The following is a 5,008-nucleotide window of genomic DNA, read 5'->3' on the forward strand; positions in this document are numbered from 1 at the left end:
TTTTAGCAAATTCTTTATACATTTACTTGATACAATTAAGTGTGTATTTGGGATTTTTAGTGGTCAGACTTTATCCATGATCAAATTTGAAATAGAATAATATAATCATAATCAACATACTATAACAAATCATTTCCATTAAGAAAAAGATGTCAGCCGTTGCTCACAATAGATAGAAAATTTACTGAAGATATTGAAATTCATGAAAAGAAGATGCATTATTGCCTAATTGGGCACATATTTCTGTCTGTGGACTCAGTCCTGCACCCTCAGCCCCAATGTTATGGCCACACACAAACAATGTGTACAGCCCATACACCTATAAATGAGCTAATACACCTGGCGCGTAAACCTAAAACTCACTGACAAAACTGCAAAATGCATACTGCATAGTTACAAAGCAGAATTTCCTTGGCAAACAATTATACTTCACCAATGTTGATTAATGTGTGGTTGTTTTTTGCTGCACCAATCATCCGTCCAAACTACAAAGCCCTTCTTTCAGTAATTTTGGACAGGTTTGTTTCACTCCATGGGGACAGTTTTTTTTATCTATTCATTTATTTATTTTGTTTTTAAACGGATAATATACTTTTCTGGCCTCTCATTTCAAATCTGTCATCAGTTTTTTTTCCTGTATGCTGTTATTTTATTTCCATTGACATTTTTGAAATTATATAATTCTATGTATTATTATTCTATACATAGTCTCAAATTTTCACCCAATAGCTAGGTTTTCACTTCTTTGCATAGTTATAGACATTATTCTGAGTGTTTGTCAACATTAGTTTGTCATAATTGATTGATTTTCATATTGAGTACTTGGCAGCAATGCAGTACAGCACATGTCACATTGTCCCTATTGTTGGTGTCCTATCTCTGCAGTAGTCTACATGGCGTAACAGATGTTATTTTGCTACTTGTTGTTACTTTTTTACTATTTCTACGTGCCAGCTAACAACTTGGTTAAAAATATCACTTTGGAAATATTTTGCATCACTTAAAAAAATAAAATCTATAAAAAATAAACCTTGAGTTTACAGAACAAAAACTTGGCCGTGAATACAGCGGTTACAAAATAAACGTTACGAACTTTCTTCAAATAAAGGAAATATTTACTTACGTTTGATCATGGACGGACATGTAGAAGAGGTGTCCTCAGACATATCCTGCCATGTTAACTGCACAGATAACTGCACGCCGCTCTCTCACTGTTTACGTCTTCGCCGTGTAGTTATTAATTTACGCCATTCACGCCGTTGAACGTGTATGTTTGTTACTTGTATATTTAGCACCTGTGAATAACATTGAGAGTCCAACTGAATGTAAAAAATGGATTATTCACCACCACAACAGCATTGGGTGCAAAATATTATATTTTTATTTTTTTTTTTTAGTTTTATTGCTTTACAACTTTTATAGACAATATTTTACCGGAGAACTCTTAATTTTAAATTATAAATAGGAATGTCAATTACATGCAATGACACTTTTTGACCCCCCCCCCTAAACTCTGGCTAACTGGCTAAAGGCTAACTAAAAATTGAATAAAATTTTTACTTTCATAAATGTTCACAAACTCAAGAATTAATGCAAATCTACTGCAATGTACTAAAACGTTACTACACAATTACTGAAGTAGGCTTCAAAACGTACTGTACGCATTTCTGTTAATAACAGTGTTACAGTAGAACAGCGTGTCTATTGGCGTTATTTTTTTCAGTAGTGAGTAATCAAATCAATTATTTTTCCCATCTTTGCAATGCCGTTAACCGTGACTGAGGATTGATGGGGCGTGTTAGTAAAATTTGGTTGAATGAAGCGCGAGTTGTCTGATTTTGTCACAGCTTCCTGGGAGAGAGCAGGGATGGAGGTGGGGGGGGGGGGGGGGGTTTGACGCTGTTGCAAACGCGATGATGATTACTGAATGCTTATAGCAGATGTCATTAAGTGCCATGAGCAAACTATGTCACTAACTCCATCTATTTCCAGCTCTGATCATTTACATCCATTCAAAAGTGAGATAATTTGCAGGATGACACTTAATGACATCTGTTATAAGCATTCATTAATGCTCATGACAGTGTCATGTCATAATTATGATTGTCTTATGACAGTGTTATGGTGCGATTGTCAAATAAAGTGTTACAGGTTAATACCTTTTGGTAAAAATATCCCATAATACCCGTGAGGACAGCTGCGGGCTGTAGACAAGCGCGGCTTATCTATGAACAAATATAGTCAGGTGCGCCTTATAGTCCAAGAATTCTGGTAGGTGAAATTAAAAAAAGAAAAAAAAAATAGAATGTCAAAAGTGTGACCTACCTTTTTTTGGGGGGGGGGGTGAAAAAAAAATCAGTTCAATTCAATCAGTTAACATAAACATCTTTTATGTGAAAGATGTTGTAATGTAATAGCGTGTAGAACATGAAAAGTAACATCAGTTACTTTGCTGAGTAATTACTCTTACAATTAGCTGAATTAACTCAATTACTTTTTGGGAGAAGTAATTTGTAACTGTAACTAATTACTTTTATACAGGGGTGAAAGTGGGCCAGAACGGTCAGGATCACAGTTCCGGTATAAGATTCAGGGCAGGAACACAGTTCTGGTGTAAGATTCGGGGCCAGAATGCTGTTCTGGTACACGATGCCTTGATTCCGAAAATATGATGGCAACTGTTAAAACGCTATTTAAAAAAAAAAATGCAAAGCTGCCACACAAGCATTTAATCTCAAAGAAAAATCTACCAACATCAGATTTACATACACAAGTATTAACAAGCATAATAAAGTGCTTGTGTAGCGTAATCCGTTTCCGCCAATATTTATTTTATTAATTATTTCCACGGACGGCATGGAGGTTTCCCCAGCTGCTGCAGTTATCTGGGTGTGACGATGATGAGTCACGTCAATGTGCGAAAGCACGCATTAAAGCAAAACGCTTGGACTCATTTATCCGTTCAATTGGCTGACATACTGGACTTATTTATCCGTTCAATTGGCTGACATACTGATGTGTGATCAGCAGAGATAGTTAGCTCAGACTGGTTCAAATGTGCATGTTTTCTGGAACAGGAAAGAAAAAAAAAAGTTTGCTGTGTGGCGTACCGCAAGCAACACGTCACTTCCGCTCATTAATATTCATGACATTAGCTACTGTTGCTAAGTAGGGACAAGCCACCATTTGTCCCTAATAGGAAATGAATGGAAATCGTGTACGAAGGAGATGTTTACAGAGCTAAACCTTCCAATTCTCTCCGAAAATGATGTGCCTGGTGCCAAATTGACTGGCAAAGATGCGGAAGAACATAAAAATGTTCAGTTAAAGAGATGGCTTTAGTGTCGAAGGCTGAAAAAGACGAAAATAACGAGCCGACCTAAGCATAGCTTTAGCTTTTTTTATCGACGCAACTGACAATGACATTCTCCTGTTTCAACAAGCCATGAGCAACAACCATGAGCCATGTCTTTCTTATATATCCTCTGGTTGTCCTACGTCTCTTACTGTTCTTGAGGAGTTGAGTAGGAGCAGGCCAATCCAAGCTGTAAGACCACCCCCCGAGTCGCTGGAGCAGGCGGGACCTCACCGCACCCACACCCTACCGGCCTCACCTCCTCAGGATTCTAACGATGACATACCCATGCAGCTTGGCCCCACACGCACCTCCCCTGAGGAACGCAAGCGCCAACAACTAGAGGGGCTATTCTTCTACTGCCGGAGCTCAGGACACCTTGTGGCAGGTTGCGCCGCCCGCAGGCCCAGACCGAGCCATGCCAGTCAACCAGCGAACCCCACCCACCGCTCTACCACCACCGTCCAGGTAAAGCACAGAGCTTTGTCATGTGCACTCGCTGCCCTGATAGACCCCGGTGCGGACGACTGTCTGATGCCTTGGGGGGTTTGCTATCTCACGGGCCTTCGTGCTATCCCTCTAGAACAGACCGTGGTGGCCAGATCTCTCAACGGTGAGAGACTGTTTTCTATCACCCACTCTTGCGAGCCTACAGAAGTCACTGTCCAAGGACACACTGAGACAGTTTCTTTCCATTTGTTTTCTGCCCAAGCCCAGACATTGGTTTTAGGTCTCTCATGGCTCAGCAAGCACTAACCACATATAGACCCTGCTAAAGTAGAAACAATAGTTAACTGGCCCACATCGGGCTGTCGAAAGAAGCTTCAGCAGTTCCTCGGGTTCGCTAACGTTTACAGGCGGTTTATCCGCAGTTTTAGTAAGATTGCAGGCCCTCTCCACACTCTTACTTCCACCAAGGTGCGTTTTGAATGGAGCCCTGCAGCTGAAGTGGCTTCTCGGCCTTGAAGACCCGCTTCACCACAGCCCCCATCCTGACCATGCCTGATCCCTGTCGTCAGTTTGTGGTGGAGGTCGACGCCTCCAGTGAGGGCATTAGGGCTATACTGTCCCAACGAGCGAAGCATGATGGGAAGATGCATCCCTGCGCCTTCCTCTCCCGCCGCCTGTCTCCAGCAGAGCGTAACTACAACGTGGGTGACCGAGAACTTCTCGCCATCCAGACCGCTCTGGAGGAGTGGCGGCATTGGCTCGAGGGGGTGGAGCAACCCTTCATAGTTTGGACAGATCATCGCAACCTAGAGTATCGCAAGACAGCTAAGAGACTCAATTCTCACCAGGCCAGGTGGGCGCTCTTTTTTGACTGATTCTCCTTCTCTATCTCTTACAGGCCGGGGTCCCAGAACATCAAAGCAGACGCCCTCTCTTGCCTCTACGACCCCGAGCCTGTAGCCAAGGAACCTGAACCCATCCTGCCACTGAATTGTGTGGTAGGGGCGGTAACTTGGCAAATAGAAACGGAGGTCAAGCAGGCATTAGGGGGGGTCCGGACACCTCGGGGGTGCCCTGAGAACCTACTTTTCGTCCCGGCTAACCTACGCCCCCGGGTGATCCAATGGGCCCACTCCACGCCACTTTCCTGTCATCCGGAAGTCAGGCGCAACATGCACTCCATTTCCCGGAGGTTCTGGTGGC

This window comes from Corythoichthys intestinalis, chromosome 9 (genome assembly GCF_030265065.1).
Source record: "Corythoichthys intestinalis isolate RoL2023-P3 chromosome 9, ASM3026506v1, whole genome shotgun sequence".
Classification (NCBI taxonomy): Eukaryota; Metazoa; Chordata; class Actinopteri; order Syngnathiformes; family Syngnathidae; genus Corythoichthys; species Corythoichthys intestinalis.